This window comes from Canis lupus, chromosome 17 (assembly GCF_048164855.1).
Source record: "Canis lupus baileyi chromosome 17, mCanLup2.hap1, whole genome shotgun sequence".
NCBI classification, from domain to species: Eukaryota; Metazoa; Chordata; class Mammalia; order Carnivora; family Canidae; genus Canis; species Canis lupus.
This window is the reverse complement of record NC_132854.1, coordinates 3,885,084-3,908,465: the sequence shown is the minus strand read 5'-3', so window position 1 is coordinate 3,908,465 and position 23,382 is coordinate 3,885,084. Positions and strand designations below refer to the sequence as shown.

The window sequence follows — 23,382 nt, the reverse complement described above, 5'->3', positions numbered from 1 at the left end:
CCTTTAGGGAAGAGTGATTTAGCCAACCTTAGAGCTTAGAAACTGACATGCTGTTCTGAGACATAACATTAATACCATTGTCTGTACCCTCACTATTTGAAGAAGACAGATGAAAATATTTTACACTCTTCAGAGTTTTATTTTTGTTCCTTGAAATTCCAGTTTGATTGTGTTCACTTTCCCAGTTGCCAATGCAAAAAGAAGATATCCTGATCCCCAGATATTCTCACAGTTTTGTTCTTTATTTGATTTTATTTATTTAATTTTGAGACAGATAGAGATAGATAGATAGATAGATAGATAGATAGATAGATAGATAGATGGAGCACCTGGGAGTGGGGAGAAGGCAGAGAGAGAGAATCTCAAGCAGGCACTATGCCCAGTGCAGAGCCTGATGCAGGACTCAATCTCATGATCCTTGAGATCATGACCTGAGCTGAAATCAAGAGTTGGGGGCTTAACTGAATGAGCCACCCAGGCGCCCAACATCCTTGTTCTTTAAATGCAACACCCAGTGCTGACCATTTTGGTATCCTCTCTCTCTCTCTCCTCTCTCTCTCTCTCTCTCTCTCTCTTCCCTGGCCAGGTCTGGCCTACTCCCATCCTTTCTGCACAGATTCTTATTTGCCTGCCTCTTCAATCTCCCTCTTTACATTCATGTCAGATTAATACTTGGTAAATTCCAATTTAACTATGAAACCTCCTAGCTCAGAAATATTTCATAAATATTGCTTTTCTGTCATATCAAATAAAGTCTTTTTGATGATACAAGGAAACAGAGCTGGTGAGGCCGTAGGGAATTTGAAGGAAGAACATTGTTAACATGTTCTTTGAGATTCTCTCTATTCTTGTCTCAGACTGCCGCAGAGTGGAGTTGAGTATCAGTCAAGGGAAAATGTAGTTTTATGCTGAGTGAAGAAATAAGCTCAGTTGACATTAGATGATTAGTCACCATGTTTATCTTTCAGTTATGAAAAAGGAAATCCACTCTTGTATTATGAGAGTTAAACGCTCTGAGTCTTACTTTCCTAGTCAGTAAAATAGATGTAAAAATTTATAGTATAGACCTTCAATTGATTCTTCACAGTTCTCAAATACAAACTGTTCTGAAAACCAAAAATCTATTTATGACTCATGTGCTGATGAAGAGACTAACATGACCTGAACTCATCTGAAGCAAAATCTAAATGTGAATTGATAGGAATGTATTTATGAGCCTTATATATTTCTCACTTATTGAGAAGGTTCGTATGGTTTTTCCCAGAATTAAAATAGTTGATGAAAACATATTGTCAACCTCACTGGGAATATAAACAATCTATTGACTTACAAAAGAACAAATATTCTGGATAACAGAACGTGTTTGTCTCCAAAAGTTCAGGATAGTGTTTGGGCTTGTGTCCATCGAGTTTGTGTAGGTTTGAAACCATGGCGGTAATTATGTTTCTCACCAAGGTGAAGACTCAAACTTACCTCAGGACTGCAAGGCAAGAGCTCACTGAAGATCACATCCACATCTGTCTCTGTGTCTGACAGCAGGGTCCCTTCCACTTTCAAGAGCCACCTTCCTTCTCCATCTCTCTCATCTCTGTCTCTCCATTTACGATTATTTCCCCCTCATACATAAAAATTATTTTGTTGCATTCTAAGTTATGAAGAACTCTATCAAGATGGTAGATGGGCACGGCTTTAGAGGACCATCCCTCCACCAGTGGTGGCAATGTCATCTGTCAATGGAGGTGTGACTCTGCACACTCAAGGAGCTTGTGGAGAAAGAGCCACAGGACATGCTCAAGGGTTGGCTTGGTGACTCCTCATTATTTTGGAGGGACTCATTCACAGTTTCATGTGAGGGAGAGTTTATCTCCTTCTTTTCAAAACCTACTCATGTGACAGTAGCAAACAGCATCCCGTGCTCAGGTGTGACCTGAATCCCATCCACCCTATATGTCAGGCTAATGTAATAGGGGTCATTTCTTTTGCCCCCGGCCCTACTTGTCAGTCTCATCCACTGTTGACACCTGGCAGTGCCATATTGGCCTTCCTCTGGGTCAGAGAGAGGTGGAGTGACCATCTCCTGTGACAGGTGAGCCATCCCTACCATCCCAGCCCATGCTTGCTCCAGCCTGGCTTTATCCCCTTCCTGAGTCAGTGACCACACTACATGAAAATATCTCTTGTCCATGCTTTCCATGTGCTGTCTCTCCCATGGGCTTCCAATTTCCTTTGGTAGTTTGCAGGAAGCACTGGGCAGTCACAGCACGGTGGAAGACGCGATGCTGTTTCTCGTCTGGTGCGGAGAACCACGCTGCCGCAATCAGTGCACACGAACAGCTGTTGGCAGAATCACATGCCTCTGAGGTCCAGTCCTGTTCTTGCTGACATTTAGGGCGATTGTGGCCTCGGAGTGGGGTGACTGAGTTTTGTACTTTGTAATTATTCAGTGGTAAAGGCGTGTGAGCTGCTGAAAGCCGGACACTTCTCAGCTGAAAGCACCCAGTTTCTTTTTTTTTTTTTTTAATTTTTATTTATTTATGATAGTCACACACAGAGAGAGAGAGGCAGAGACACAGGCAGAGGGAGAAGCAGGCTCCATGCACCCGGAGCCTGACATGGGATTCGATCCTGGGTCTCCAGGATCGCGCCCTGGGCCAAAGGCAGGCGCCAAACCGCTGCGCCACCCAGGGATCCCAAGCACCCAGTTTCTATCGGACCCACTTCTCCCTGCTTAGGTGCTTTGGGAAAATCGTACAACCTGCCCGTGCTTCCCCTCGCTCTTCTGTGCAGCAAGGCCAGCATCCAGCTGTCATGCGTGTGGTCCATAGAGGCGGCCACTGGACCCATAGAGAAGGGCCAGCCCTCCCAAATGGGGTGCAAGGATCAGCTGCATTGTTACTGTTATGATTGAAGGTTCTTTTCCACTGAAGCCGGGTATGAATAACTGCTGTGATCATTGTGATGCAAGAGATTATGAGTTTGCCTTAGAGCTTTAGCTCACGTGGAAGAACCGGACTCTTGGGGAGTCTTCTCCCCGTGTGTGTGTGTGTGTGTGTGTGTGTGTGTGTGTTACCCGATGCAGCTTCACCCAAGGATGTTCCTGAATTTCTGTCATGTGACAAGTCTGGACTTTGATTGTCATATAGCTAAGAGTTCATTTGGGGAAATTTAGTGGGATCTTTTGATGACAATCAGCACAGTCTTTTGAAGAAGCGAAGGTGACAGAGAGCAGGTGTGGAGAGGAGGGGGGCTGGTGTTCCAGCCAGCGACAAGCGGTGTGGAGTGGGGGTTGGCTGCAGTGGCTGGCGGCTCCGCTGTCCTCCCCCCCTTAGAGCAGGGGAACAGTGTGTCATGTTACAACCTAAGGCAGAACCTGAACACTTCTGGAAAACTTCCTGTTTCACATTTTCCCTGGGGCAAAAAATCCATTTGAGTGCTTCAAATGCTTTGTCATTCTGCATCAGCTAGAGTAGAAAAAAAGATTTTCTTTAAATCTAAAAACCTGCCTTTATTTAATCACCAGAGATGGTGACCTCGGTAAGATTTTGGGACGCTTTGTTACCGAACTCCTGGGGCAGTTTGCATGAGGGTCAGAGCAGACATGCACCTTGTCTGTTATGGGGTAGGTTTGGAACTCATAGCATGATGTAGGTATTTATGTGCACCCCTAGGATAGAGCTTGTGTTTAGGTGTGTGCACACAGACCTAAAATTACAATCCATGCAGTGACAGCTATTGCTGTTTGTTCCTGCAAATCCACAGCCCAATCAGGAGGCACATGGGCAGCATAGTTAAAGCCGTACTGACCAACGTTTGGGTGTGCGAAGTACACAACAGATTTCATCTCACGCATCCCACGGCTTGGTCTGACCCAAGGCTGGGTGAACGGAATCACCCAATGTCCCGGGCTGTGCTGGAACCTGGGGAGCCATGGCTTTGTCCGGGCCTCTCTTAAATATATCACATTTCTGCCTTTCAAACCCTGATCTCCAAGTAACAGGTGAAAGATTTCTGGCAAGTGTTTGAAAAAGAGCCCCAGAATGATGGCAGCCCCAGAAGAATGTCCCCTGACTCATAAGGAGAGGCCGGAGCCCCCAGCGGCACGGATTATAGCTGCTCACCTCAAGTCCTGGGCCAAGGGAGGGTCGGGGAGGATGGACAGGAGACAGGAGCCTCACCTCTGGCCTCCTCGGAGGGCAAAGGCCCCTCTCCTTCCCACTCGTCCCCCTCCACTCATTGCCTCCACCCCCTCTGTAGCTCCCCCACGTGACCCCAAGCCCCCTCACTTTCACTTCCCCTTCTTGCCCGGAGCCCTGTGCTCCCACACTTTCCTTGCTCACACACTTTCCTTCACCCGCTGCCCTCTTCATCCCTGCTTTCTTGCAGAGTCAGAGCTTTCGGAATTCAGGCCAAGCACCTCGGGCTTCGTGCTGTTTTGCTGGTTTGGGATTTTGCCACCTTATCAGGAAAGGACGTGCAGAGGCCTGATATTTGACAGGGTGGCCCCCGAGCCAGACCTTGCCCAGCCCGCATTCGTACCCTGATTTTGGACCCTCGGTGTGGGCATCGATGGGCGAGGTGCTACGTGGCGTTTTGTCAGCTGTGTTCCGACGGGGGAACGGGGCTGTGCTTTCTGAGTGAGCTCTCGGCCCCCAGAGGCTTCCCCGCAGACCTCCAGGAAGGCGCCGTGGCTCCCCCTGGTCCTGCCAGCAGCGCAGGCCTCGGTTCCTTACGCGGAATCAGGCTGCGGGGACACGCGCGTGCTGGCACTCGGAGCACATGCTTATAAGAAGGTACAGCCGAGTGGCGCCCTAAGCACCCCGATACCTACCAGACACCTCTAACTCCTGGGAAGCCCACCCCACCCAAACCTGCGGTCTCGCGCCCGGCAACCCCAGCCTCCCGCTCGCCCTGACCAAAGCTCCCGGAGCCTCCTGGATGCCTTAGTTCCCCACCCTCGGGTGAACCATCGGGCTGGCTCTGCTCCTCTTGCTCTGCCCTGCTGCCACCCCAGGCCATCACCCACGCGTCCTGCTGAGGCGAGGACACACACATCCTCCCAGACCTCCCTCTGTCCACATAAGTGACCAATCCTCAGTGCAATCGTCAGAGCGATCCTTTGAGGCTCTCTTCTGCCGACCCTAAAGATTTTCCTCACTTCTCTAAGGGTAGCAACCCCCTGACAGGTGCCATGGCTCTGTATGGTCTGGTCCCTGGGGGTGCTGACCTCCCCCGGCACCCTCTGTGGCTCCCAGCTAGGCTCCAAGCCGCTCCTTGAGCCTTCAGCAGACTCCCATCCTCTCTCTGCTCTAGCTGTTCCCTCTTGCCAGAACATTCTTCCTCTGATTCCTTGGCTAACTTCCTTACCTTGTCATGAGTTGGCTCACATCTGCCCTTCTAGTGGGCTCCCACTAGAACTTCCACTTGATCCCAAACCCTACGTTCCCAGTCCCCCTTTGCACACTCTGCTTGCTGCTTTCCACAGCACTTAGCACTTTGGCGTGCTCTAGAATTTGCTCGATCGTGCACCGCTGCCTTGTGTGTCGCTGCTGTGGGATGTAAGCTCCATGAGGGTGCAGATGCTCTTCTGAATCACTGGTAAATTGAAAATGACTGGAATAGCTCTTGACCCAGAATAAGTTCTGAGGAAATACATGTGCACTATGGCCTATATGTGTTCTTATCCCCAAAAACATTGCTTGTGCTTAACATAAAAAAGATTTTCAGAATGACGTCATGACTTTCCTTGTTTGGGTTATTTACCACAACCTGGGGCTTTCCAGCACTGGTCTTGGGGTGTTTATTTTCAGACTTGGCTGGATTTCTCTGTTCTGACACTGAGGTCTCTTTGTTACTGAACTCAGCTAGAAACTTCTTACAGAATCCTGGAGGAAGCCAGGTTTCTGCTGCCTGCCACTGTTGCCATCGAGTCAAAACATATGTTAGAATACATCCTGTGACCTCTGTGTTTATATACTTTAAAACTTGGTCTGGCTGGGATGTTGGCTGTATCCATCTCCCCAGCTGGATACCACAGATCAGACTGTGAAGTGTCATGGGAATTTATGGTCAGGTGCATCGGACTTGAGACATTGTGAACTCCTGGAATTGTCTCCCTTGTCATGAGGCTCTTTCCAGCAACACGGGTCTGAACAGAGCTCCAGAAGCACAGCAGACCCCTCCTGTGCATTCCTGAGTCCTGGGGAAGGTGGTTCATCGGGCTCTCACCCCCACCCCACAGATGTCTTCTTTGCAAATTCAAACCACTGAGTGAAGCTTACCACGACCTCCTTCACAGACTTGTTCATCCTCTTGTCTGAGGGCTGCTGGTGCTGAGCCTCAGAGGAGGAAATTCTCATTGTTCAAGTCGGCTGTGTCTTATCAGAATCTCTTAGAATCCCATTTTGGGGAGTGATGTTCCAAACTATCTGCACTTACTGGCTTGTAACTGCTGCATCTCTCCCATGTAGAGCTCTGCCTTGCAGAACTAGGGGGGTTTGTCACACAAAAGAAGCCAGTGGGCGCTGCCTCAGTGTGTGTCAGGAGGCTGTCTTCAGCAACGCGGCTGGGTGTGCGGGCGCACCTCTGATTTCACACCTTCTGCCGAGCCTGCAGGTTGATGGGCTTTGTTCAGCTCCTCCAGTCTATTTTAATCCATTTGTCACACCCTGACGTGTTGGGCTGAACTTTTTCCTGTTCCCTCCTATTAGCAAATAAATGATTTCTGGATTCTGTTGCTCTAAATGTGACATCCCTTTTTCCTGACTCTTGGCGTCGGAGAAAGCGTGTGTTTCCAGCAAGGGGGGTTTGGGGCCCTGGGATCTCCAGACATCACATTGTACAGAATTAAGTGCACAGTGTCCTTTGGAAGGGTTAGCTGAGCCTCAGCAAGAGGTTCCCCCATGTGCAAGGGAGTTTAACGTGTGACACATGGGGTGCAGGGCTTCATTCTGGAACGGCAGTGCTCCCACTAGTCTCAGCTTTTCTGTGTTACCTTCTAAGGGGTTTGACTCATCTTTGGAACAATGAAGTTCTGGGTGCCTGGGTGGCTTATTCGGTCACGCGTCTGCCTTCAGCTCAGGTCATGATCCCAGGGTCCTGGGATGGATCACGGTGTTGGGATCCCTGCTCAGTGAGGAGCCTGTTTCTCCCTCTCCTCCCCTCACTCATGCTCTTTCAAATAAATAAATAAAACCTTAAGCAAACAAACAAACAAACAATGAAGTTCTTATGGGCATCTATTTTCAGGAATAACAATGCAGCAAAGGAAGAGAGGGTGGAGAGATCACGGGGAGGGGGTGGAGGGTGGGAGGGGTAAGCCATTCACCAGCCAAGGGGGATAGGCACTCCACAGGTGGTAGGGCCTTTCTCCCAAGCCTGCTTTTTGCTCACTTGCAGAGGTGGTGTTAATCTTCTTCAGTGGTGGCTGGTGGGAACAGGCATTGGGTGTATATAAGGTGACTTACAAACCGGAAAAATAAAAATAGTAGTATAATCGTAATTGTGAGTTTCTAATAGCTTTGGGGTGATCATTTTGCTCCCCTCCCTGACACATCTAGCTCCCCTTCAAGCCTCCCCTGAGTCTGTAAGCGGCTTCCCACTCGTACCACAACCTGAGATGTTGTCCTTAACTCTCCTCCCTCCCACACCCGTCTGTGGGCAAGTCCTGGCTGTGCCTCCTACCTACACAGCATCTTCCTACCACAGTCCTGGGCTGGGAGCCCATCCTCGCCTACCTGACTTCCCCGAACCTTCCTTTTGAGCTTCCTAACACTGATTGGCCCCATGACCAGCCGCACTCTGCTCTGTAGTCAGGTGCTCTTTCTAAAGTAGCAGTCAGACCCTCACTGGCCATCCTCCTTAACCACCACTACCCCGCCCCCAACAAACAGATCAGACATCCTTCTCTTGGCTTTGCCCATGGGGCCTCTGGTCCAGTCTCTGCTGCCTTGGCTCGAAAGCCCCCACGCAGCCGCCCGCTCAGAGGGTTCATCCCCAGGTGCTCCTTGTCACCTAGGCCTCCACCCTGGCCATGCACGGACTAGCTCTTGCACACCGAAATGCACTGAAGGGTCCCAAGGGCATTCTGCACAGAGGAGGGGGAGCCCAGAAGAACCATCACACAAAGACGATGGGCAGCTGGTCCCAGGAGACTCCAGTCTCCCTTTGTCTTTCTCTCCCTCATCCAAAAGGAAACATTACCTTCTGGGCCCCAGGCACAGTGCTCTTTGTGAGGATGCAGAAAGGGCATGGTCACTATTCAGAAGCTGCTCACAGTGCTAAAACCTGCACGATCAGCAGGTAGCCTTCTCAGTTATAGGTGAGAAGTATCCCGAACATCTGACAGAGGGCTCCAGAGGCAAGTGAGGAGGAGGCTTTGGGCTGGCTGCCGGGGAGGGGAAAGAGGGGCAAGAGAGGCGGGGAGCCCACAGGTGAAGGCGATGAACCCGTGAAGGAAAGGCATCGGGAGCAGAGAAGCAGAATACTGGCTGAGTGTAAAGGCCCGTGGGGACATGCAGGTACATGTGGCACAAGTCTCTGGAGACCCAGACCATGTAGAAGAGAAATAGGAGTTGTATTCGCTAATGTACTTCCTGGAGACAGATAGACAAATAGGAGCAATTCCATATGAATGCTGACGGCAGGCTCATTCAGTCAGACTCCTTCCTTCCCTGAACATTGCATGCTGTACAGGGACCAGCGCTAACGGGCTGTGTCGGACTCGTACTCAGTACACCTTCTGCGCTGCTTGTGCTAAGCAAGATCTGCACATAGCATACTACAGAAATCACTCCTTCACACTGTCGTGCTGTTCAGATGAGAGACTCTGTGTTGGGAACAAGGAATATGAACATGTAAAACAACCCAGGGGTTATTTGAGTTTCCAGAGGCCTGGTGTGAGAAATATCCCCAATAGGTGAGAACTGAGAGGGTGGTAAGGCAGATGAGATGGACCCCCAAAACTGCAGGAGAAGGTATTCACCAAGGATAGAGAATGTCCCTGATGGAGAGTAAACACAGCAGCCGAACACTTGGTGAAAATGAGTGCCGTGTCCAAATACCAGTGGTGTTCTTAGGGGAGGATGGAGCTGTCATGAGTTATATTTGCATTTTAGGGTCTTTTCCCTCTTGTGCCTCCCTCCAGAGAGGAGCAAGAGAACTCTCTTTGAGTGATTTCTCACATCTCTTGGGGACTGCTAAGCCCATAGGTGCCTCCCACTTCCCAAATGTTCTGGGATAATGGGACCAGGGCACAACCTGGGCACTGGGACTCAGTGCCGTGGGATTCTGACATGCTCTAATGAGAACCACTGTCTCCAGCAGATCAGCTGCTGCGCCAACCTTCAGAAGTTCCCTGAGAATCCTAAAGAAAACTCCAGCTTGTTGAATTGATTCTCAGATAAGACCTTCTGACTTGAAAATGTATTTACATTTTACAAGATTTTTGGGAGTTTGCAAATTTTCCTCCAGAACAAGGTAAAGTCAGGCAGGGCACATATTTTGCTGTGTGGAAACAACCCTAGAGGATGGATGTAACATTTCTCTAGGGCCATGGTCAAAAGTGTTTGGCACATCACAGAAATTCAAACCAACCTGAGTCCTCAGAGCTACCACACAAGGTTGCCTTTCCTGTCATTTCTATCAAGAAGGAAATGAACAGAATGCAGAGACTGCTAAATTCTGGAATGTCCTAACACGAGACATCAGGGAGGCTCAGACCCAGCGAGCTCTCAATGCTATACCATCTTTCTCCATCAAGTTGCTTTCCACTGGGCACATTTTCAGTGCAGTGGCCAGGATTTGCTCAGGAGGGGCTCTGTCTGAAACATCTCTGTGAGATTTCTAGAACTTTCAATCCTCCCACATCTGTCGTTTTACAAATCCCACTGTAGTGTCCAGAAGCTCTTCCAGAGAGGCATCTTGAGCTTGCCTTCCAGGCTTTCTCCTCTCCGTAGTCTTGGAGGAAAGGAATTCCAAAGAGAAGGGGACAGAGAAGCTGGTGAAAGAGGAAATGAAGACATATTCCTGAGGCTTTTGGGAAAAGAAGTGAGGACACCATGGGACCAACTTGGAGGGGATGAAAGACTCTTGAGGGCAAAGGACCGAAGGGCCCATGCAAGTGCCAGATACTTTCTCATATGTCACATCAATAAGTGTAGTGATGTTGGGACGCCTGGGTGGCTCAGGGGTTGAGCATCTGCCTTTGGCTCAGGGCGTGATCCCGGGGTCTGGGGATTGAGTCCCACATTGGGCTCCCTGTGAGGAGTCTGCTTCACCCTTTGCCTATGTCTCTGCCTCTCTCTCTGTGTCTCTCATGAATAAATAAATAAAATCTTTAAAAAATATATTTAAAAATAAGTGTAGTTATTAATAGCAACCTAGATCATTATATGACTATATCATATACTATATTATATGTGATTTTCTATATAAATGTTATGTAAAGTGCTATATATTATTTCATATGCTATATAATTAAATTACCTAATCCTACATCTTTTATATCTGAGTGGCCATGTTGGCACTCATCTAGAAACAGGGTAAGTCTTATGTTTAGATAGGTCACCTTGAGTGTATATTAACATTTAAGTTTTTCGTATAAAAGAAAAGTTTTTATTATAAAAAACTTACAAGTTTTCCATATAAAGACCTGAACATATGAATAATTGAAAGAAAATGAAGTAGTTTGTCAGGTAAAAGGAGTATATGTGGGCAGATGCGTAGATTTAAGTTAATGTGAAGAACCACATGCCATAAAATAAAATTCATAGAAAGTGAATGGCCCTAAAGCTGTATTTGCTTTTGAGCTTAAATTGCCAAAAAGTAAAATACAGAGCAAAGATATATCAGGCAAGCAAATGATAGCTTTTCATATCAACACTGTATTTGAGACACTTAGTAAAAAATTGATCATATCTAAAAATATACTCAAAATGGATTAAAAGACCTAAATGTGAGACCTGAAACCATAAAAATCCTAGAGGAGAGCACAGCCAGTATCTTCTCTGACATCCACTATAGTAACATTTTTCTAGACATGTCTCTTGAGGCAAGGGAGATAAAAGCAAAAATAAACGATCGGTACTTCATCAAAATAAAAAGTTTCTGCACAGCTAAGGAAACAATCAACAACACTAAAAAGGCTATCTAGTGAATGGGAGAAGATATTTGCAAATGATATATCCAGTAAAGGCCTGTATCCCAAATACATGAAGAACTGATACAACTCAACACCAAAAACCAGATAGCCCGTTTAAAAATGGGCAGAAGACATGAACTTACACCATTATTTATCAAAGAAGACATCCAGATGGCCAACAGATGCATGAAAAGATGCTCACCATCACTCATGATTGGGGAAATGAACATGAAAAGTACATGAGGTATCACCTCAGACCTGTCAGAATGGCTAAAATAAAAAAAACACAAGAAACAACAAGTGTTGGCGAGGATGTGGAGAAAAAGGAACCCTCTTGCATTGTTGGGAGGTATGCAAATTTGTGCAGCCACTGTGAAAGATAGTATGGAAGTTGCTTAAAAAGTTAAAAATAGAATTACCCTATAACCCAAGAAATGCACTACTGGGTATTTACCCTACAAATACAAAACACTAATTCAAAGGAATGCATGTACCTCTTTTTATTGCAGCATTATTTACGATTGCTAAACTATGGAAGCAGCCCTGCTGTTCATCGATAAATGAATGGATAAAGAAGTGAAGAAGTGAAAAAAATAAAAAATAAAAAAAAAAGAAGTGAAGAAGTGGTAGGTAAATAGATGATAGATAGATAGATAGATAGATAGATAATTACCCAGCCATAAAAAAAAAAGAACTAAATCTTGCCATTTGCAACAACATGGATAGAGCTAGAGAATGTAATGCTAAGTGAAATAAATCAGTCAAATACTGTATAACTTTATTCAGATGTGGAATTTAAGAAATATAACAAATGAGCGAGGGGAAAAAAAGAGAGACAAATCAAGAAATAGACTCTTAACTATAGAGAACACACTGATGGTCATCAGAAGGGAGGTGGGTGGTTCGTGTGTGTGGGGGGGTGAAATAGGGGATGGGGATTAAGGAGTGCACTTATCATGATGAAATAAATAAATAACATGATAAAAAATTTGATCATATCTTAGGCCATAAGGTTGAATAAGTTTCAAAATTAAGAAAATGTACAGGGTATATCCTTTAACACAATGTAATAAAATTAGAAACTAAATCCAGAAGTGAAGGCAAACAGAAACATCACTAAAAAACTATGTATTGATCCTTGATGATAGAAACCCAGAGGTATATATAACCAGAAAGGTAGTAACACCAAATGAATAAGAATCCATCGTACAAATATGAAATTGACTGTAGAAGAAATGAAAAATCAAATGAGATGAGTAACCATAGAAGAACCAAGGCAGTTTCTAAACATGAAAGGGACCACACCCAGGAAATTCCTAAGCATGTACTTTCAAGCCTCAAAGAACAGAAAATTGTTTAAATCATTGCAAAAATTAAAGAATGAAGAAAACCCTCTGTTCCTTTTACAGAAGGCAGCAAATACAGAAAAGAAACTCCAGATTTCCAGGAAACATATGAAAAGATACATAGCCTCACAAGTAATTAAAGAAATGGAAATGAATAGATACCATTTCAAAATTAAAACATTTGCAACAATAAGAAAAATCAGATAATGCAAAGAGCTAGCTAGCCATTCACACACTCCTGATGAGAGGGGTTTTAAAAAAATTATTTATTTATTTATTTATTTATTTATTTATTTATTTATTCATGAAAGACACACAGAGAGAGGCATAGGCAGAAGGAGAAGCAGGCTCCTCACAGGGAGCCTGATGTGGGACTCGAACTCTGGACCCGAGATCACGCCCTGAGCCAAAGGCAGATGCTCAACCGCTGAGCCACCCAGGCAACCCCCAATGAATGTTTAAACTTGTAAAAACCAATTTAATGAACAATTTGGTAATAGATGGTAAAGTTTGACATGTATATAACATATCGTCACAGGTTGATGCAACTCTACAGAAGATTTTGGCAATATCTGGACACACTTCTGGTTTTCACATCTTGGGGAGCTATACAAGCATCTCCTGAGCAGTGTCACAGGGTTCAACAAAACACCCTGTGTTCCACAGGATGATCTCAAACAAAGAATTATCAGACCTGACCCAAAATGTCAGCAGTCCCAAGGTCAAGAAACTGTGGCATAGGGAAACCTACATATATGTGCATTAAAAACAAACAAACAAACAAAAAACATGTGCGTGGTCTTCACTGACACATTTTCAAAACTGTCAAGTGATTAAAAAAATTAATTACTGCATTTAAGGAAATGAATTAATAAGTCAGGTATGGTCATGGTGGAGTATTTTAAGACAATTTAGAAAAGTGAACCTAAACTACATGTAAGAATAGATCTTATAAATCTACACTTGAGGGAACAGAACAATTTGGTAAATGATACAATGTAAGTAATATTTATATAATTTTAAATACTAGCATTACCTATTTTATAGATGTATACATTTATAATTTTTTAAAATTAAAATAGACTGAAAAGATAGATACAAAATGATTGTGCTTTATTTCATCTAATAAGGAAGTAAAATAATGTATAGATGTGGGATTTTTACTTTATCTTTGAAATTTGTTAAAAACAGTGATCAGAAGTAAATATGTTGCTTTTTCACATTGTTGGAGAATGATGCATTGGCTGTCTTTATGTTCTTCTATAAAACTTTTCTCATTGTCAAAAATTTATAGAAAAATTAGTAACACATCAAAAGATATGCCAACACAAGAAAAGTGTAGACAGTTACCTGATTTGTCAATATAGAGGCATAAATAAAACAGTAGCAAATAGAATCTAGCAGTCCATTAAAAGATACTCACTGATCAATATTAGGAACTTTAATTATTAGTATACATCACATCAATAAGAAAAAAGCAAAAAATCAATTGGCCATTTTAGAAAGTACCAAAATACAAGAATAATTAACTCCTAAATCTGTTTTTTGTTTGTTTTTGTTTTTATTAAAGATTTCATTTATGTATTTGAGAGAGCGAGTGCATGAGCGGGAAGGAGGGGCAGAGGGAGACGGATAAGCAGGGTCCCCACTGAGCATGGAGCCCGATGTGGGGCTCAATCCTAGGACCCCAAGATCGTGATCTGAGCATGGAAGACACTTAACCGAATGAGCCACCAGGCACCCCTTGTTTGCTTTTAAAGGAATTACTGGGATAAACACCTTGTTGGTATTAACTTGTGCAATATGAGGCTTTTGTTTTTGTTTTAAGATTTTACTTGTTTATTCCAGAAAGAGGGAGAAAAAGTGGGAGTTGGAGTAGAGGGAGAGGGACAAACAGACTCCAAGCTGAGCGCAAGGCCCAACTCAGGGCTCCATCTCACAACCCCAAGATCATGGCCTGAGCCAAAACTAAGAGCCAGGTGCTTAACTGACTGAGCCACCCAGGCATCCCCCAAATCTATTTTTTTTCAAGTAGGATGAAAGGAGTCTTCCACATGAACATGAATACAAACTTATCTTAAGTCTTAAGTGAACATCATGTTTAGTTGTGAGATAAATTCAGACATTTTTTAGCATTGATCCTAAAGTTGGAATCATTGTGATATAGGAAGAAAATAGAAAGGAATAAACGTTATCAAGAAGGATTAGACAAAATCACCATTATTTATAAAGCAGATGATTGTCCACCTAGAAAATCCAGTAAATCAATGGCAAAGCATTTTTTTATAATGGTATATTTCAGTAAAGTTTTGAATTACAAAACAAATTATGTGACAGTAGAAAGATGGCATGTATACGAGCCATCACCACTGAGCCTAGACAAGCGGAGACACTGCAGGTCTTTGAACAGTGCTGCTGAGGTATGAAATACCTGTGCATGCGATGGACCTAACGAAGATATTCACAAACAGAAAGCAGTCATGAGAGCGGGGATTTCTGACTCCCAGGGCTCCAGCCATAGCCGACTCACACTGACACACACATACACATCTCCTCTTTCATCTGAGCATCTCTGTTTTAGCTGTTTTATGTACTAAAATTACTGAAGATTCGAAGTTTTCATGGTGGAAGCAATTTTAAAACCATTGCTCTCAGGCATTCCAGCCTGCCTAAAAAATTATTTATCCATATGTCTGGCTTCTCCTGTCCACACTAACCTCCTACTGGTTCCCACCTAGTCCACTATCCTCCAGGGAGATCACGCATCATGAATCTGGTCTGACACGTTAAATAAGTAGAATGAATTAATACCTCTCCACACCCTTCCTTTTGCGTGGATTCCTCTCCACCTAGAAAACATTTTCATTCTAGAGGTTCATCTTGGAGTACCTCTGTCCTTTAAAGCTTTACCTGACTCCCTCCTCTGTCCTTTGTAGTCACAGGTGGCCTGTCCATCTTCCTGTGTCCAGCGTGCTCTGGGCACAGCTCTAATGTGGAACCCACCATGGTCTATATGTGGTGTTTCTATGCATTGCTGTCTTCATTCAGAAAGCCAGTATCCTAGGATTTGAGGCCATGACTTAATCAACTTAATGCCCTAGACCCTGGCACCATCATTAGCACATAGGAGTTGTGGGATAACATGGATAAATACATAAGCCTTGTTATATGTATGAGCCCACATGTGCGTGTGTAAAAACCTCTAGTTTTGCTTCGATGAGTCTACAGGTGAATTTCATTTTATTTATTCTGTTTGAGACTTTGTCAAGCAGCAGATGCCTTTATTTTACCGAACTTGAAAAACTGTTCGAAATTTGAAGTTATTGGCCTTACCCCTGCAAATGTTCTCTTTTCCTCCTTTTTTCTCTCTTCTTTTTTTTTCTAGAACTCATTGAGGTACCTGCTATTCCTTCTTTGTTTCCACCCCAACTTCTTTTATATATTTTCCATCTCCATCTCTCTGTGGTTCATTCTGGATGATTTCTCTACCCCTTTCTTAGAGTTTACTAACCCGTTTTGAGCAGTGATTAATGTAATATTTAACGCATGCATTGCATTTTAATTTCAATGACCTTTTTTCCATTTCTAAGAGTTCTTTGTTCTTTTTCACATCTGCTTTTTCTTAAATATTATTTCTTGTTCTCATATTGTATTTCCAGTTCTTTTAGTTGTTTTAATCATGCTCATTATACCATACATAACCAATCATTACATTATCTGCAGATCTCAAGATTCTACTAGTGCTACTTATTATGTCTGCCCAGAGAGGATTATTTCTCTGTGTCTTTGTCCTTTGGGGTGTGATTTGGTGTCCTGCCGTGGCCAAGCTGGGAGAATCTTGAGTAGCCTGAATGGAGGGTGAGCCCAGTAGGGACATTTGATGTCCTTTTGCTTTGGTGAAATGCTCCAGGAGGGGTTCCAGCCTGGGACCATTTTTATGTTAATTCTTTAGTTAAAATATACTAAGGGCACATGGAGTCTAAATTTAAACCTCTAAAACCAAGGGAAGGCTGGCTGTAATTATGATTTCTCTGAGGGGAGACATTTGCCCACCCAGAATCTACCCAGATAAATTTCCCTGGGGCCTATCTGTAGGCAGATATTTTATGGTGTCCTTCCCACCGAGGTAGGAGCCTTGTGATTGTCTGGCTTTATATAATTTCTAAGGCCAACAAAGTGTTCTCCTTCCCCACGTGGACCTTAGCTCCCTGGTTGATAGAATAAGTCAGAGTTGCCCCTAACCCAGAGATTAAGATCACAGTCTCCTTTGGATGGCCCAGGGATGGTTCCTTATGCAGTGGGATTCAGCTCTCCCTTCAAGAGACAAGGTCCACACGGTCCCAGAAGTTTACTAAGCAAGCTTTGCTAATGATATATTTCCTGCTTAAAGAAGTGAAGAGATTATGTTTATCTTCACTATAAATCCAGTGTAAATTGTGGTCTTAGGCTATTTTAAGGTAGATCAGCTACCTGTATTTGTAGATTAGGTCACATTGGTAAGTGTGTGTCCATGTGCGTGCATGTGTGGGTAATTAAGCATCTTTACATCCACACACAGGACATGGATGTCACTATATTTGATTACAGCTAGATATTTTGACAAGTTCTAAACACTTCTGTGCTTATTTGGGGAATATTATTTTTAAAAGAGCTAATCCAGAGCCTTAGCTTTTAGATAGGTTAGATTAATCTAACCTTTTATCTGAAATAATATGTGTGTGTGTGTGTGTGTGTGTGTGTGTGAGAGAGAGAGAGAGAGAGAGAGAGAGGAGAGATATCCAGGCACAAAATCGTTTGTCCTAGGCATGCTTGCAATATCTCACCTGTTTAAATATTTCATGGTAAACAGAACATCATGCAATGATGACTGATTTTATTTCTCAATTGTCTCTTACACCACATGCATTAGCTTGTTAAAATAGTCTACATGCTGTACCCATAAACCCTCACCATGAAATTGCTGCTGACTAATAACCTCTGTAAAATACATTAATAATCAAAAGATATCCTAAACACAGTGAGCAGGGGACACCTGCAAGTGATTGAGGAGTTAGGGTAACAAAGTTCTGATACCACACTGAGTAGCTCTTCACAGAGAACCCCTTAAGAATAAAATAAACCTGAGTGTTTTGGCTGGTGTTGCACAGTAGACCACTCCGACTTATATTTCAGAGGAAGGATTACTTGCAATATGTTTTGCTAAACTTGGGCCACCTTCCTGGCATGTTTCTGTAATAGGGACAGTGGGCTGGGAAGCACTGAGCTTCCCCGGAGATCAGGTCCTGGACAAGCCTGCTGATGGTGCCTGGTGAATGGTTCTGGTGGGATTTACAGGAGGGAGCCCATTTCAAGAAGCAGCCAGGAAGATAAGTCTTTGGGAGTCAGTGCAGGAAATCAGACCCAGGGAGGGATTGAAATCCTGCCCTCCACTTGAGTCCCTGCTTCCTGTCTCTCCCTGTTCAGAAAGAGTCCTGGAGAGGAGTCTTACGAGATGTCATAAAATCACCTTGAAAAGATGAGCTATGAAAATGCATAAAGGAGCCAAAAAATAGACATTCACCACCATTTGTTCTTTTGTTTTCTTAAAGAATGTTCCCCCAACATTGCTTAATGGTGAGAAATGTCCTTTTTTTTTTTTTTTTTTTTTTTTGTTACAATAGGAAAAACTCACCTCAGCAATGGAAGTTGAAATTAATTCAGAATTAACATTGTCATGTTTACTGCGTTGGGTACTACAAACACGTTCTCCTCCTTGTTGCAAAGAAAATTAATTTTGTTTAATTACTTTGACTATTTGGAAATATCTATAAGCCAGTTTTATTGTGCATACTTATAACAATCTATTTTGTGGCTTAATTGGCACAAATACACCATGTTTTGAGTCTGCGGCATACCCAGTTCTGCACTTCTTCAGAATACCAGAGAGGCGAACAGGTCTGCATTTCATGGAAGATTCTTTGGTTTACTTCTTCTTTGATTAGCAATTGGGTTTCTATATTCTAATTTGTTGTTTAAATAGTAACTCTGTTATTTGATTATTGTTTCTCTGTCTTGTACCCTGTAATTATTATTGCAGGCACATTTCCTCTAAGTATCTGCATTACTTCTAAGTTCACCTCCCTTAGACAGGGATTTGTGTGATGTTTGAAGAATCCCCAAGATCATAAAGCCTTTTAGACAATATGCTGATGAGAGTGAGTGCATTTACAGAATTGTTAACATTTTATTCTGTTACTCATTGAAATGCATATCTAGAGTTTCTGATCAAGCCAGTTGATTGAAGCAGGCACCGGCATTTTAGTATTTTTAAAAAATTGACCTTTTTAAATATCAGTGTGCTTTCTCAGAATTAATGATTAGATATTCATTGCTATAAGATATATTGCTATTCTATGTAATATATAACACATTATCATATTATCATAATTTTGTCTTAACATGTCTGTCTCCCCTGCTGACTTGTGTGATGTCTCTGGCTAAATACTGCATCTCGTTCATCTTTCAACTCTCAAGAATCACAATTCCTGGCACATGTAGAAACTCAGTATTTCATTTATTTGACTGAAGCCTTACTATCTTATATTAGCAATTTATAATAACAAAGAAATGACATGTTGCCTATCACGAGCATATAGTTTGTTGTTCAAACTGTCTATAAAGCTCCTCTGATTCACTCAAGCAGCATGGACCTCATGTGACATGATCACCTCTATTAGAATAATTTTCATAGTCTATATTTTTGTTTAAAATCTTCCCTATTAGTGAGGTATGAGAAGGTGGGAACCTTGTTTAATGAGGCCTGGGGCCAGTGTGGGGAAGCATGGTTGGCATTAAATTAAACATTTTGAGATACAGTGAATGAAATGATCAATGAAGGACACTTGGCTTATTTGCTGTGAGAATAAGAATGTCCATCCAATGAAAGAAATGAATATTCTGGCCCCAACGAGGAAAACATGCAAACATGTTTATGAATACCCATGGTTCAGACATAAACTCCATATTCTTAGCACCCTACACCAAGGCAAATCCAATGCTGGTTGGTACAATGTTCCCTTTCAAAATCTGCTTTACCGACAAGAATATTATTTAGTAGGACCACATCATAATATGCAGTGGTCGCTGAAGTGCAAAATAACTAACCTATGAAACCCCATGGCAATTTCCTGATCTAGGTCATTATACAGATGAGGTACAGTTGTTTAAATGTAATATCATGAACCTTTTAAATGCCGTGCATAATCTGACATTTTTTTTAAATTTTTTTATTTATTTATGATAGTCACACAGAGAGAGAGAGAGAGAGGCGGAGACATAGGCAGAGAGAGAAGCAGGCTCCATGCCCCAGGAGCCCGATATGGGATTCGATCCCGGGTCTCCAGGATCGCGCCCTGGGCCAAAGGCAGGCACTAAACTGCTGCGCCACCCAGGGATCCCATAATCTGACATTTTGAAGTGGATCTTATAAAAAAAAATTACTAAAATGGATCCTGTGTTTTTCTTTGGCTAAAACATGTGATTGGTTTTGTTTAGTAAATATTTTCAATTTCAGAAGGAAGAGATTTCCTATTGAAAATGGAAATCAGAGGAAATTGAAAAGGATGTTTGGAATAGTTGGTGTCAGAAAATCAGCTGCGTCAAGTTCTGAGCCTGGGCAACAGACATAAAATACAACCAATGATGCAGTGTGATTCTTTGTGCTCTGCCTGCTATGGATTTCTGTTTGCTACCCTGTGACCACACAGAGAGCTCCTGCATGCACTGGTGCTCCTGGTAAAAGTACCATTGCCACAGAAGACGTGGAGAAAAAGAATACAAGGGTCAACACCCCTCTCTCTATTCTGAAACAAAACTTTCCTGAGATCATCATCTGTTTAAGCTGGAAAGGAAAAAGAAATAGGGCATGAGCAGTCATTTTTTTTTTATAATGACAACTGTGGTTTTTAACTTTACCAGTCTATTTGTATAATTTAGTCTAAGCTTCAGATTCCCTAACAAATCAGAATATCTCCTGGTTTTAACCTTTGTAATTTGAGGAGCTATTATTTTCATCAAAATTGAGATTCAGGGTTAATTCTTTGAAGTGTTTCATACCTCATATGGGCTGAAGAAAGCTGCCAGAGGGATTTCTATAAAGTTTAAAGAATCCACGGCACTGAAGAAAAAATTTTTTTAGATTTAAATTTATTTATTATTTATTTATTTGAGCATCTGCCTTTGGCTCATGGCATGATCCCAGGGTTCTGGGATCAAATCCCGCATCGGGCTTCCCACAGGGAGCCTGCTTCTTACTCTGCCTATGTCTCTGCCTCTCTCTCTGTATCTCTCATGAAGAAATAAATAAAACCTTTTAAAAAATTTAAAAAAATAAAATCTTCTTAAAAATCTTTAGAAAAGGCCATCAAACTAATTAAGTGAACTCTGTATATTTCTTTTTTAAAGCTGTTGTATTCTTTCCTCACTCCCATCTCCCTTCCATAGTCATACTTCTTTCCTATTACTTCTATAAGGACTTAGGGCAGTTTTTTACCTCTGATACTTTACTACATTTTGTTGCTTATACTATTTCTTTACTGAAACATCTCCCAAATAAACTCTTCACTTTCATATTCATGGATCATCATTTACTTTGGCAAAAGAATGATTGATTTTTATGACATTGATTTTTCATTGACTTTTGCCAGTTTTTGGCCAAAAGGAAACATGTAGAGCTATGCTCACTACTTATGTATCAGCCAGCTACATATAACACCTTCTAGTTACATTGAGAACCTACCAGGTATACATGGAACTGACCAGGTATATATGGAAACCTTGAGATACATGTGGAAGCTTTCAGGTGTTTCTAAAACCTACTGTATAATCAGGAATGACCTAGGGATGCCTGGGTGGCTCAGTGGTTGAGTGTCTGCTCAGGGCATGATCCTGGAGTTCTGGGATTGAGTCCCACATCAGGCTCCCTGCATGGAGACTGCTTCTCTCTCTGCCTGTGTTTCTGTCTCTCTTGCTTTGTGTGTCTCTCATGAATAAATAAATAAATAAAATATTTTTTAAAAATCAGAAAAAAATTAAAATAAATTTTAAAAAATCAGGGATGACCTAGAATTTATGAGAATCCATGAAAAGCCTTAAGACATGCTCTTTATCCAGGAAGAATCACATGGGTGACATTTAATTTCTATTTATTAAATAAGAACTATTAAATATTTAAATATGTGAATAATTCTTGGGGAAGAATATGGGACTTCTTGGGGAAGTCCCAAGATTTGCAGTCCACAAGCTCGAGACCCAGGAAAGCTTGTTCTGGCCTGGTGCCTGGGTCTAGCTGGTCAGAAAGAGAATCCTGGTGAGAAACTGGCAAAAGGGCAGAGTAGGTCAATATTAAGTCACATGGTGGCCAGCTACAGAGGGGGGGGATAATGTGTGCAAACTATAACAAAATAAGAATAGTCTGATGGGGAAGAGCCACGTTGTGAGGAGTCTTGGAATACACGTAGGAGAGTTTATTATTTACATGAAGTGTTTATGAATTGAACATTGACATGATAGCAGTACAACTTGGGAAAATTAATCTGATAGAGGCTTGGGCACACACTCCTTTCCTTAATCCAGAATGACAACTACTTGTTAAGGATGGCCTTGCTTTTTCATGGGGATGCGTGTCCAAGCAATTTTCATAGAGTCTGATAAAGCACGACTGTGCGGGATATACACCATTTTGGGAAGTTCATCCAAACCTACAAGATTTCCCAGAGAAAGTGGTCCACCAAGAGTGATGGAAATTATCCAGAATGTTCTGTGGGGCTTGGGTATGTGTGGATTATGTTCCCAGCGGAGAAAGCAGGGTGAGTTGGGGGCCCAGAGGTGGACGGAGTGAGGTCTGTATGAGGGACCAAAGGACATTCCGTGTAGCACAAGCTCAGAGGACATGAAGAGGCTCAAAGAACAGAAGGTCTGGCACCTGGTCCTGTGACCTTTGGTGAGCCACATCGGGGAGTTAGGATTTAAGGGTTTGGGCTCAAGAAGTGAGTTCACTAAATTTATGTTTCAAAAAGAGAACTTTGCCTTTAGTGCAGAAACTAGATTGGAGGTGAGCAGGAATGGTGAGGGGGGGTGGATTTGAACCGCTGGAGACCAGATACCACAGTTCCCTGGGTGTCTGCTGGGGTGCTGCAGGCTGCAGGGAACATGGAGGAAGGGCCACCTCTTGGATACATAGTGCTCGAAGCATCTACCCAACCAAGGGAAGCTCTGCACAGTTGTAGGAGGAGGAAGAAGTTTGGGTGTAGGGAATGTTCAAATCGGTCAGAGGGAAAGAATGAAGTAGAATGGGTAATAGAAATAATTTGTTTGAGATGAAAGTAGGATTCTCTTTGGAGGCTACCAAGTTGAAAGGAGTTGTGGAGGGTGTTTGTGGGTTAGTCAGCATGGTGCTTTTTGCAGAATTAGCACTGCAGAAATGCTTGGTGTGAGGACCTGAGCAGGTCTCAGCAGAGAGCAGGACACCATGTGCTCACCAGCAGTGGACGTTGGTAGAGGGTCATGTGTCTGCATTGCATTTTCTGTCATATTTTCATGTGGCAAGAGTTTTGGGGCAGGTGCCTACCTCGGTATGTAAAACACAGGATTGTGATGAAGTTCCTCCTTCGCAGCAGTGTTCTGAGCATGACCTTGCACAATGCTTTTCCATAACCATCTTCCCCGAGGAGGATTTCAGCACCTGTTCAACCTAGCATATTTATATATTTATTTATATATTTATATATTTATATATTTATGTATCTATATATCTATGTCCTGCCTCTCCCCATGCAGAGCACCGGGGCCAGCCTGTGGGGGACTTGGTGTGAACTACAGAGAGCTCCTTCTCCACCTCTGCAGGTGCGACCCCTCTGGCCT

The 23,382-nt window shown here is 43.0% G+C and overlaps 1 protein-coding gene and 1 long non-coding RNA gene across 4 annotated transcripts in view; one reads left to right on the top strand and one right to left on the bottom strand.

Annotated features, from left to right (window-relative positions):
• The window catches only part of MYO16 (myosin XVI), a 480,319-nt gene that overhangs the window by 226,596 nt on the left and 230,341 nt on the right, over positions 1 to 23,382 (top strand). The gene's annotated exons all lie outside the window — the stretch shown is intronic.
• Positions 21,682 to 23,382, bottom strand: part of LOC140607838 (uncharacterized) — a 60,189-nt gene continuing 58,488 nt past the window's right edge. For 2 of the 3 annotated variants that reach the window (XR_012009744.1, XR_012009746.1), the window contains exons 8-9: positions 23,090 to 23,212; positions 21,682 to 21,837 (exon numbers count right to left, since the gene is read on the bottom strand). This is a non-coding gene — a long non-coding RNA (uncharacterized lncRNA). Of the gene's footprint in view, positions 21,838 to 21,971; positions 23,213 to 23,382 lie in introns of those variants that run through there. The other variant, XR_012009745.1, reaches the window with a different exon arrangement.